The following is a 12,969-nucleotide window of genomic DNA, read 5'->3' as shown; positions in this document are numbered from 1 at the left end:
ATGTTTTCATGATACCATTACCTGAAGCAAAGATCTATCCTCCTATTGTTCTTGTCTTTGTTTTCTATTTCAAATTCATCAAGATCCATGGTTGACTTAATTATGGTAACTTTTTGTTTCCTAATTTGGATCTTGATATCTTGATTGGATTAGTGTTTTGAGGTCCCCTATATGTTAGAATACTACTGATGTAGTCTACCCCTTGATTAGTACCCTTTTGAACCACCAAATTCGGATTTCATATCTTAAAACTCTGTTTTTTTTAGGCTATCGTCTGCATTGGTCGACCGATTGGTCGATTGGACCACTCGACCAATCCACTCGACCAATGAGTACAAACAACTCGGGAATTGGTCTATGTTGGATGTTTTGGTATCTTTTCTCGTTAGGGATCTTTCCTAATATGTTGTATATACTTGTTTAGGACCTTCTTCTCAAGTTTGCTGAGATCTTACTTGATTTCTTAGGATTCCTTTGCGAGTTATAAAAGGTAAGGATGGTTATTTCCTTAATTACATAGATAGCATGAATCTAGTTTCTATATTTGAATATCATAGATATGATTCCTAAATTAGATTCTTACAATGATATACTACTGTTGCATAACTTTGATTACGAGTAGCATTACTTATTCATATTAAATTGATTCATGTATGATTTACTTACCAATGTTATACAAGTGATTGTAATTATTGATTTCTTTCCATATATGAAGTTACCATATATGTGATGATATGATTTGATGCATGTGTATGCTTAAGTATGGTTTGGAAAGGAGAGGTGTCCTTTTGACACTTCTGTCCTTGGACTACTACGGGAATATTATGGGATGTTTCCGGAGATGCCCTCTGGACACCTTCCTAAACTGTTGGATGACATATCTAGGATTTATCTAGTAGTGTTTGGCTAGGATGTCCTGTTATGTCAGACCCTAATCGGAGGGGTATTGAGACCGAACGACCCGTGGTAGCAATGGGGATTCATGGGCGCTCAAGACCGGTAACCAACCCGTGAGAGGACAGGAATCACATTGTGGGGGCCATTTATTGGTAGGGTTGCATATGGTTAGACTTGGGCTCACGGGCGCTTAAGACCGGTAACCAACCCGTGAGAGGACGTGAGAGCTTCCCGTTTACCATATGTGGATAACCAATAGGGTTGATGAGTCCGTAGTCCGAGTTGGTCGGTGCCATAGGATACGCCGACTCTAGTGTGAAGGATACCGGAAAGGATCGTCAGGGACGAGGAATGGACGTATCTGGATCTGACTTGATGTAACTAAGTAGAAGACTTGCATTTGGCTAGGTTTTACCCTAACATGCGCCAGTACTTATACCAAATGGTTGTGAGAGAGTGTGTTGACTTAACCCCCTGCCATGGTTTGTCCTGAGGGATGAAGGACCCATTACCAATCGGCTGCTCAAGACCGGTGAAATGATCCGTGAGAGAATCCAAGATATCTTAAATGGTTGAGGATGTGAGTGGACTTTCCTAAAGAGGTACGGTGCTATGACTTAAAGCATGTCCGCCAATAGAGACCAGCATACATAGAGTTAGATTCATTCATTCATTGTTTGTCTCATATCATATTGCATTTATGTTTGTTCCGGAATCCTGCCATTTATGTTATTATGGATTTTTAAGCGCCTTCTTGAGTTTCTTTGAAACTCATTCCTTTATTGTACAATGTTGTTAGACTATCCTGCAGTGCGAGTACTATGACGGTCCCTATGAAGAAGCGCAAGGCGAAGAGGCATATCTCCGGGGAAGGTGATTGCGGTTACCACAATTACTCGAAGATCCCACGAGTGGTTATGCTCCGTACGATGCTTAGTCCGACCATTGAGTGGAAGCGTCCTTGTGCCATTTATGAGATTTACACTTACAAGGATGTTGTCTATAAAGTGGAGAACAATTTAGTTACCCGATGTACTAGCTACTGGGATTAGATTTTATTTAGTTTATTCTCTTTAGAGCTACTTTTCCTCGGGGGTGGAGGTGGTGTTTCCCCCCCTCTTTTTTTTTTTTTTATTTTTTTTTTATATTAATTATTTTTTTATTTTTTTTTTTTTTTTTTTTTTTTTTTTTTTTTTTTTATTTTTTCCCCTCTTTTTTTTTTTTTTTTTTTTTTTTTTTTTTTTTTTTTTTGGGTGGGGGGGGGGTCCCCCCTCCCTGTTCGTGGTGGTGTGGGCCCCCCGCGCGGGGCGGGTGGGGGGGGGGGCGTGCGGGTGGGTACAAAAAAATTTTTTTTTCTCTTACCAAAAATTCTAGTAGTTAGCAAGAGTAAGGCACGCGCCAGAACAACCTAATAGAGGGCGCGTTAGCGCAGTAGTTTTCCTGATAACCAATCAGCCTGATAACCAACCCTAAAGCGCCACTTATTAATCAATCTGAGGTTGTATGAAGATTCTCTCCCGGTGCCACATCCCACAGCAATGGACTAAGTATGAAGATTCTCTCCCGGTGGTCGAGAGTCAAATAGTCATATTGGCCATAGCCCTGTAGTTTTCTTCGCTTGGTAAGCGTTGCAAGCCTAGTTCGGAGGGCACTATGGTAGGACGTGGATCGCTCATGACGAGAATGGCCTTCTTCGTAATGTAATGTAATAGAAGAGTCACGGTCCAGTTCCCCTCCCTTCTCGACCAGACGAAAGAGAGATGAATACTATATGGTAGCGGCGGGTAAGGGCTTGGCTTGACCGTGTGTTCTTGAATGGAAATAGGGTCAGAGGCGAAGACTGGCAAAGTTCATCATTCAGTGCAGTGGTGGGGTGTTCAGAGAAAAGAAGGCGTCGCCCAATGAGTGACAGATTTGGATGGAGTCTCGCTCATAGAGGAAGAGTACGTGCACTAGCGCGCTACGGCTTATGCAGTTGATCGGATCAGATAGCCCTTCGGGCAACCAACCAAACCCGGCACATCCAATTCCGATCAACAACTTGGAGGTATGGATGAGTGGCTTAAGGCATTGGTTTGCTAAATCGACATACAAGAAGATTGTATCATGGGTTCGAATCCCATTTCCTCCGACATGGAAATGGAACGGGCGGACAAAATTACGTGAGAGAAAGAACCTCTTGCTGGAGTCCCCCGAAGGACAGAATAGCACTACTTTGTGAGACGGAGCGGAGAGCCTCCTTCTTTTTCTTGGTGGCGTCTATAGCGAAGAACACGTGACCGAACGAGGACCCGCCAGGGACTGGACGGCTCTCGGTTCTTGAGCAAGCTCCTCATGGTAAGGTAGGGCGCTATTCGATGAAGAAAACACACACTTTAGGAAAGTGGTTCAGGTAGCTCAGTAGGTTAGAGCAAAGGATTGAAAATCCTTGTGTCAGTGGTTCGACTCCACTTCTAAGCGAGCGAAGGGTGGTCTGGAAAACCCCGGCTTTCCAGATTCAAGTGAAAGGAGGGTTGGAGGCAGAATTTAGAAAAGCGGTTGATTACTCGGATTGGTTCTCGCGTCCCTGTGCCCAAAAAGGATGGGCGAGTTCGGTTCGAGTGTTCGGATAGACATAAGAGGGGGGGTGGTCAGACTCCGGGGGGTGAGACAAGGTGTAGCGTAGTCTGGTCAGCGCATTTGTTTTGGGTACAGAGGGCCATAGGTTCGAATCCTGTCACCTTGATGTGATGCTGAAGTCAGCAAATACTCCAATATGAACATCAATCTTCATATCAACATATGAATATCCTTCGCCCGTTATCTCCTCATCTTCCTATTTATAAGCCGCAGCTCACTTCGACGTTTCCACATCCCATCACAAATGCTAATACTTTCACTTTCCCTTCTTAGCCTTTTGATTCTCCATTTTTTCCTTTCCCATCTGGGTCTGCCACCTCTTATTCCACCCATCGTGGTAGCTGAGTGTGAGAATGATTCTGATTCTGAAGAATCAGACCGCCCTTCCTGCTCTACCTCGACCCGGGGGGAAAGAGACTTTGATTTCAATCCGCCTCCTTCTCCTGTAGAAGAGGAGGCAAATTTAGATCTCAACTCGCCCCTTGCCGCTGACCCCACCCAGGACCAAATTCATCGACGTCTGAGGCAGGGGCAGGAGGCAATCGATTTGGCGCTCGCCCTGGGCCCACAATTTGAATTTAGAGTTAGCACTTGCGCCACCAATGTTGGAAGATCAACCCGCATCACAACAAGTTGGTGGAGAAGTTGTCCTAATGGGGAGGGTGGGAATCCGGAAAATCCGGAACGGAAATAGAGCGCATAGCGCGGCGGCTTCAAATATATCATGCCAGAGCGGTATCCTCCGCCGAGGAGCTCAGAGCCTTTAAAACTAGGGCCGCCGCCCACCTTAGTTTCAAAGAGCGAATAGTAGGTCGGATGGGCCAGCTTTTCCCCGAGGAAAAATGGAAAAATATCATTTCAGTTCGAGAAGGAGTACTTATTTCGAGAAGGGGCTCAGAATTCCCTCTCGAAAAGCTCCAAGAGATTCTCCGGGATCTCGAGGTGCACAGCCGTAACGCCTATTGGGCTGCGGAACTCCAGAAAAAAAGGGGGGATTTATCGAACTAATAGACCCCTATTGTATTGGAATTAGGCGCCCATCTTTTTACTGTTGTCAACTAATCTCTTCAATGTTCGATTCCACTCTATGTTAGAACATTTCTGTGAATGCTATTCCGATCTAAGTGGTCCTATTCCGTGTCCCGTGCTAGGAAGCATTACTCCTCTTTTCATTCCAAATTCAAGAATACGACCGATACGATTGATTGGTCTGTGCGCCTCTCTTATTACTTTTTTGTATCCCCCTGTTCCTCGGATACAATTCGATCCTTCTACGGCCAAATCTCAATTTGTGGAAAGCCTTCGATGGATTCCTTATGAAGACATAAATGTGTATATGGGTATAGACGGTATCTCTTTATTCTTCGTGATATTGACCACATTTCTGATCCCTATTTGCATTTCAGTGGGTTGGTCTGGTATGAGAAGTTATGGGAAAGAGTATATTACAGCATTTCTAATTCGTGAATTTCTAATGATCGCCGTGTTCCGCATGCTGGATCCTCTACTATTCTATGTTCTTCCCGAAAGCGTGCCAATCCCTATGTTGTGCGGAGCTGAGCATCTTCTATTCGCTGGGATAAAGCTTTTCCTCTGCAGGGGCCTTGTGCAGTAAACCCCCTACGGGCGGTCGTCCGTCGTCGTAAAGTAGTCCCCGCGAAGCTTTCGGGAAGAGGGGTAGTCTTGTGCGTAAGCCTAGCATTTCTGGTCGAACCCGCCCAACCCAACTAAGAAGAACCGAACCTGACAGACACATCTTTTCATTTTGGGGAGGGTACTCCGAGTAGTGGGTACCTCGTAGGACCTCGACCCGCCTACTCGGGTCTTGTATGGATATGCAGGAAGGGGTGCTCCTAGGTGTATGTAGGGGGTGTGTTTGTTCGCGAGAATGGATTCCTCGTCAAGTCAGTTTGGGGGGTGTGGACACACTTGCGCGAATTCGGGTAACGGCTACAAGGGAGAAATCGAAAGGAAACTGTACCCGACCAGGGATGGACGTAAACTCGTAAGCTACCGAGGGTAGGGATAATCGTCCAGGTCTTATTGTGAAACAAAAAAGCCGCCCCGCCACAGCATAGGGTTGGTTCCTCTGTCGTCGCCGGGGAGCTCTTGGCGAGGAGACCTTAGGATAAGTTGCTAAAACAAACGGGAGGGGAGGATCGACCCGTTCAGTATAATTCCGAAGAAAGACTGTTGGCAGCAGGTGGAGACATTTCTTTGGCCCCCTTCCAAAGGAAATGCGGGCAGGGTAGAGCTCGGCAGAGGGTTCGAGAATAGGGTAGGGTCCTGCCCTTAAGATTCAGATAAGAAAAGGGTTCAAAACCTTTATGCATGCACCTCCGTACAAGTGCTGCGTACAAGTTCCGGCCAGGATGATTGGGAAAGATCAAACCAATTTGAACCGCTCACATCACAGTAGTAGTAGCGTAAAGGCCGTAAGTCGGGGGGCGGCCATAACATAAGGCTATTACTTTCACATCTCTCTCTCTCTAGATATCTATATAACGAGAGAGAGAGAGATCCGCTGCGTGAGCAACCCGACTGTGCGTTACATGTGCTCTACAGGCCGCACTCAATCTTTCTTCCCAACGAGCCCATTTTTCTTGATTTGGAAGACGGGCGTTGCCTTCGGTTCGAAAGGCATGGTTTTCTACGGTCGGGCCCCCCTCCCACTAGTCCGGCTAGCTAGTGAGCGGTTCTTTCAGGCGGGAAGCAGGCCGGGCCCTACGGGCGGGCATCTCCCGCAACGCAAGCAAGATTGTTCGCCACCACCCGAGAAGCAAAAGATTCGAGAGTCCAGGCAGAAAATACATGCATAGATAGTGGTCTAATGACAAGGGCCGACGACGGAAGCTCGGGACGGAGCCGTATGATGTGGAAGTCTCACGTACGGTTCCCTGAGAAGAGAGTGGCTACCTACTAGAGCTTCGACCAACCACCACCGGTCAATTCCGCTTTGGGGCCACCCCTTACTCTACCATTATTATAGGGGTATGGGGTTCGAGACAAAGAAAGATCAAGGCGGCGTATAAGTTTTTTCTATATACTTCATTGGGATATGTTTTTATGCTATTAGCTATTCTATTGATTCTTCTCCAAACAGGAACCACCGATTTACAAATCTCATTAACCACAGAATTTAGTGAGCGGCGCCAAATCTTTCTATGGATTGCTTCTTTCACCTCTTTCGCCATCAAAGTGCCTATGGTACCAGTTCATATTTGGTCACCCGAAGCTCATGTAGAGGCACCTACGGCAGGATCCGTCATCTTGGCAGGAATTCTTTCAAAATTGGGAACCCACGGCTTTTTAAGATTTTCAATACCCATGTTTCCCGAAGCGACACTTCGTTCCACTCCTTTCATTTATACTCCAAGTGCGATTGCTATAATATATACTCCCTTGACCACTTCAAGACAGATCGATCTTAAGAAGATCATTGCCCACTCCCCAGCAATCCATATGAATCTGGTGACTATTGGTATGTCTAGTCGGGCGGTGGCCGTTAGGTCACCTATTTTGAATTATGGACACACAAGGCCAAAACATGTGTGCCGGGTGTGCGTGTCCCATCCACCCAGCCGGTACCCCATTTGGAATACCGGGGGATGCTGATCCACAGACCAAAAAAAAAAAACGAGGTCCATGCCTCCCACATACACGGGAACACAATCACATGGCAAGTAATAATCAATGGTAAAAACAGCTAATACTAAGTATCATGAATAAGATAAGATTAACTAAATCAGAGTGCGGAATATAGATAATAATAAAGTGTGATCAAAATCATAAAGGGTGAGAAGGTGCTGGTAGCCACCCCCTGAGAGGAGGGGAAAAAAAAAAAAAAAATAAAAATAACATATCCAAGTATCACCAGAATAATTCAAAGACAAGTTAATTACAATATCCAAGGTTCCACAAATACACCAGGGGAATGGGGCACTATGCTAGGGTTTCTTCTATGCTAATGGTAGTCTTCTCAACAAGACGGATGAAGTAGTAAACCCAACGCTGCCGCCTCCCGCAGGACCGTGGGGCTAACCCTAACCCGGTGCGGATAGTAATCCCCCCCGGCCCCAAAAAAAAGGACCCCACCGACGCCACTACCGGGGGGGGGTTATGGGTGGAATCATAGTCCACCTCACCTAGGAGGTGCCATCGTAATCTTCGGTGGCATTGGTAGATTTATCTAAAACATTTGCACAAAACGGCTCATACTTAGAAATCAAAGATATGGACATATGTGCTGATATGAGCCTAACTCTATGAATGCTGGTCTCTAGGGTAGACATGCTTTAAGTCATAGCACCGTACTTCCGGGCGTCGGTCACTCTCCCATTTCCATATCTTGGGAATGCCCGGGGAAGATCGGTAAAGTCATCAAAAAGCCATGGTAAGGGGATCGGTCACCACACTCTCACATCACCATTTGGTCAAGTTCGGGGCCATGCACGTCACAATGAAACCCTAGCCCAATGCAAGTCATCTACTCGCCCGGTCAAGTCGAGATTCAGATACGTCCATTCCTCGCGCGCCCGAGCCACAGAGCCGAAATCCCGGATTTCCCCCCCCAAAGCCCGAACCGGTCTAGCGCGCCCGTGGAGCCCAAGTCTATCCATATGCAACTCTACCAATAAATGGCCCCTTTCAGTATCCGTAGCATGGTTTATGTCCCCTACCGGATTGGCTACCGGCCTAGAGTGCCCATCCAATCATACACTACCACGGGTTATTCGGTCTCAATGCCCTTCCGATTCGGGTCTGACACGACAAGGATGAACCTAGCCACACAACTAGACAATCCTATGTATGTCATCCAATAACTCGGGAGAGTGTCGATAGGCACCATCGGAGAACATCCCATACTATTCCCTCCGATGCCCAAGGACAAAAGTGTCGGAAGGGAGGGAGACACCCCAAATCCCAAGTCATACGTAAGCAATCACACATCCAATCTCATCATTTCTCATGCATCCAATGCATATTCATAATAGTAATCAAATCATGATATTGAAACGAATCATTATAAACATAAGCAAATCAAAATGATAAAGTAACACAACAAAAGTATAAAGATTTAAATGCTACTGTTCTAACACATATGTAATAGTCTCATAATGATTGAAAGGAAATTTAGGGATTTCATTCTTTAAATAAAGCATAGTTCAATATTTGATGACTTATATGTTTATGGATATAACCATCCATACCTTGGATGAGTTGATGATGAATTGAGAATACCAAGAATAGTCCAATAGAATTGTTAAGGCCCTAAACAAACATCAATAATAAGTTAGAAAAGAAGTCGGAAAGATCGGATGTCATTTGGGTCAAAACTGACCAAGGTTGCTTGCCCCACAACAACTTTGGTCGATGGTCTTGGTCGATGGTATCGACCAAAATTGTCCCCGCGGGAGGCTTAGTGGATTTTGGTCCCGAAATGAGTCTTCCGGTGTTGGGGTTTATACAAAATTTGGAGAGGGGCCTCCGGGGGGGGGGGAAAAAAAACTGGGGGGGCATACTTAACAACAGTAGTAGGACACTATAAATCAAGGAATTAACCCAATCCAATGGTCTAATTAAAAAGCCCCAATTTGAGCTATCAAGTTCAAGTGATAAACATCATGGCATGAGTTGGAATTGATTGCATTGATGAGGAATAGCATGCAATAGTTAGAGGAACTAATAGAAATTCGATTGGAATCATATGGCAATGTTAAACATGAACATAATACATTCTATAGCTCATTTTGATATCAAATGGTATGATGTTAATAGGTAAATCATGGAATACATATGCTAGGCATGAGATATAAGCATAGCATCAATGAATGGCTAAGGGAATCATGGATTGAGCATGAGTAGGCACTTGGAGTGGTGGTTGCAAGGGGGCTGCAGCACCATTCCAAATGTCTCATCAGCAAGATGACAATAGAAAAGAGTAGAAAATGGTAGGGTAGAGAGTGGAATGAGGAGTCATACCTTAGTGGGGAAGATGGGGAAGACAAGAATCAATGATAAACTAAGTGTCTTTGATGTGACACCCCCCAAAAAAAAAAAAAAGCCGCCTTGCCCCACCAGGAAGCTCTCATACCCGCCTCTCCAGGTGAGAAAAATGATTGCAAAAGGCTCAAGGGGTCGAGGGTCGGGGTCATATTAAATAGAAAAGGAATATTCCATGGAATCATTAACGGGGGGGGGGGGGTCGGGATTTGGGGGGTTTTTCGATGGTCCTGGTCGTTGGTATCGACCAAAAGGGGGATCGAACAAAATATTTTTCAGCAGAAAACTCGGTGTTGGTTTAGAACAGCAACTTCAAGTAGGGATTTGAAAGGCTATACAAGGTCAAATTGAGTGAGGTTTTCTTCCACAATTCAATCAAGAAGTCTAGTTTCGGGAATACCTTCGGATTGTGCACAGGAGGTCATTTGGTACATCAACTATATTAATCTTCTCCGATGCGCAGACTTTCCTTGAACACTGACAATGCATTTAGCAAGGGGTATCATTGTCAATGTCCATGGGCTCGGTCTCCGAATTAAGATCATCAATTAGAATGGTCCATAAATCTCTTCTTCCACAACGGGGGGCGGGGGGCGCCGAAAAAAACAAAGGGGCGGGGGGGGGGGGGGGGGTAGCACTCGGGCTCGCCCGGGGATATTACAACAGGCGACCCATCAACCTACTAGCAATGGGGAGAAAACATAGAAAACATGGCATGGCGCAACAAAAAAGCTTGATTCGAGGCGTCGGTAAAACACCGCCGTTTGTTCCCAAAAAAAAAAGCCCCCGGGGGGGGGGGGGGGGGGGTGGGGGGACGGCCCTACGTGCAGGCAGCAGCAGCACCGGCTCTACGAAGTCAAAATCGAATATTTCTGTTGGCTTTCCCTCATTCGTGAATAAGAATTCAAGGGCGTGAAGCTGCAAACTCTGTTTGCTGGAGCAAGGTAGGGCGCCGCAAGCATACTCCGGCAACAAGCAAGGAAACTACAGTGCGCTAGCGCGCCCCAGCAAGAGAAGAGACGTCTATAGAAGTATAGCCCTTTTGACTATAGCCCTGGTCTCCGACCACCCTATATAAAAGGGCTAACGCGCTTCAACCTAAAGAAGCAACGGCCCTACTACAACACAAAGGGAACCTTTGGCCCGCCAATCTAGAGTGAAGCGCTTGAGCGTGTTGTTGCGCATGTATTTATTGTCGTTCTCAGCTTACTCAAATAAGGGGGGGGGCGAAAGGACTTGCTTGTTAGGTTAGGCTTTTTCTTCGCAGCTTCGCCTGCTTCTTATTATGGCGGCTATGTTGGCGTGGCGGAAATGAACGAAAAGCGATATGAACGTGCTATTTTCAAATCGATTGATAGATAGCCACTGTGATTAGTTCTGATAGATCGAAAGAGTAGGAATGGATAGAGAGGGAATCTATCAATAATAAGGGGAAATCTCCTATTTCTATCTATTGATGAGACAACTATCTATTCTGGATCCATCAGAAATATATGTATCTGATGGAGTCTACATCATAAGTAGAGCGTCCAAGCGCTTTTTGGGCCAGCTCAGTTCTCTTATCCATCGGTCCAATGCACTGGGCTCATCTCATGGAGAGAAAAGCCAAAATGTAGTTGTGTTGTTGTTGTTCGCCACCTCGACGCATTCCCTTCTCTCCCCGGCATCGTCCCACACAGAAAGAAAGAGCGCAGAGCCCTGGCCCGACCTGTAGGTCCGCTAACGTAAAGCGAGGAGTTGAGCCTGAGTTGGCGAACCGAAGTCACTTTCGGAACCATACTTCCTACAGCTAACACGTGTCCAGTTCAGCGGGAATGCACAGCGCAAACGAACGTGAGCTGCTATACCGAATTCCCCACTTGCCATCGGGGACCGAGTGGTAAGGCCATGATTTGCAGGGGAACGAATCACTCATTCTTCCATTGGGGACAGGTGCACAAACGACAACTCCAAATGTCACACATCCGCCGCCTACCTACCGTTTAGGTGGCACCAGTGAGATCCAGCTAAGGTAAGGGTGGTCATAGATCAGCGGCTGCTCCACTCCGCTGCGGTCTCATGAACTAAACTTCGTTGCCTCCCTGCGCGCGAAGCGAATGGGCGCTGTGCCGTGGGTCAGTTTCGGGGCGGGGGGCGGAGAGAGACCAGAAGAACGATCCATGTGAATCGACGAGCCATTTCGTGAATCAATGGAATGTCTGTCTATCCATGAACATCTATTGACGATGTATATCTAGGGGATCTCTCTATACATATAAAAGTCATTTATGGCATGATATGATCGCCTAGCCGTAGCCGCATATCAGCTGCGCTCAATATGCGGGATTTCTGTTGGATCAGATCTTTCGCTTTGACGGAAGCTTTTGGACCTAGCGAAAAGGGATAAAAACCGAGGGCCTTCGCGCAAGCAAGCGCGAGAGAAGCAAGCAAGCAAAGTAGAAGCTTTGCCAGAAGCAAGACGAGGAAGCGGAGCTGTCTACGAAGCGGTAGCTTCCCCCGACCGACTACAATACAACAGTCGCGACCTACTTTGATTCAAAAAACAAAAAAGAAAGGCGAACGGTTTGGCAACAAGCAAACGGCTTTCTATCATAGTTGCAAGGGGGGCTGTTCGCCTTAACTACTTAAGTACCAAAGGCTGCTTTCGGTTGGTTTTTTAAGGGGGCTGTTCACTACAAGCTATCAGCGCTGTCTTAGATTGAACGGCAATAAGATAAGTCGACGTTCAATCTCTAAGGCGGGTTTCCGCTGAGAACGGAATAGTGTTCGTGTCCAAAGGTGAACAAAGCCCTAGCTTCTAGAGTTCGCTGCTTTTCCCAGGCCGGAGAAGGGCTTATACTGCTCGCCTTTGTTTGATATGTTCATTCAGTACCAATACAAACTTTTTCTACACAAAAGTGGAAGGGCCACTATAGAAGCTAGAAGTAGCCTATACTATAGTAGAGTAGTCGGCCTAACCAAAGCGTCACGACATAATCCAATTACCCCTTTTTTTAATCTTAAGTAGGGGCTTAGCCCGCCCGCCTACCAATCAAAGAGGCTGAGAGTAAGCGTAAGCTCACCCGTAAGCTCGAAGAGCTTTCTCCGCCAGAGAGAGTGGAGAAGGGGAGAAGCGGCTCGTCGTGGAAGCGGTAGCTCCCGGGACGGCCTAAAAGATCGACTTAGCGCAGGAGGGTGGTCTACGATCAGCTGGAAGGAGGCAAGCAAATGAAGGGAGGCATTACGGGCCGACTACAAGAAGCAAAGCCCCAACTAGCTTGAATGGGACTCGACAAGTCGCAACTAGAAGGCCGACGACTACTTTAGTTCAGTAAGGGGAGGGAAGCGAAGCAGGGCGAGCTTTAGTTGGCCGACCACTACATAAGCCGCCGCGGTAATCGGTTTGGAAAGCTTCGAGCTTCCCTTCATTCGCTTCGCGGGAGCCGCACAGCACATAGCTGGAAGTCAGAG

The 12,969-nt window shown here is 46.5% G+C and overlaps 1 non-coding gene across 1 annotated transcript; it reads left to right on the top strand.

The window, feature by feature from the left end:
* Positions 1 to 3,547: 3,547 nt before the first annotated feature.
* On the top strand, positions 3,548 to 3,622 carry TRNAP-UGG (transfer RNA proline (anticodon UGG)). Its single transcript has one exon. It is a non-coding gene; the product is annotated as a tRNA-Pro (tRNA).
* Positions 3,623 to 12,969: the final 9,347 nt, after the last annotated feature.

Source organism: Hakea prostrata, chromosome 11, assembly GCF_041222555.1.
Source record: "Hakea prostrata isolate BN-2017 chromosome 11, UWA_Hpros_2, whole genome shotgun sequence".
NCBI classification, from domain to species: Eukaryota; Viridiplantae; Streptophyta; class Magnoliopsida; order Proteales; family Proteaceae; genus Hakea; species Hakea prostrata.
The sequence above is the reverse complement of the archived record's forward strand: the minus strand, read 5'-3'. Positions and strand labels throughout refer to the sequence as shown.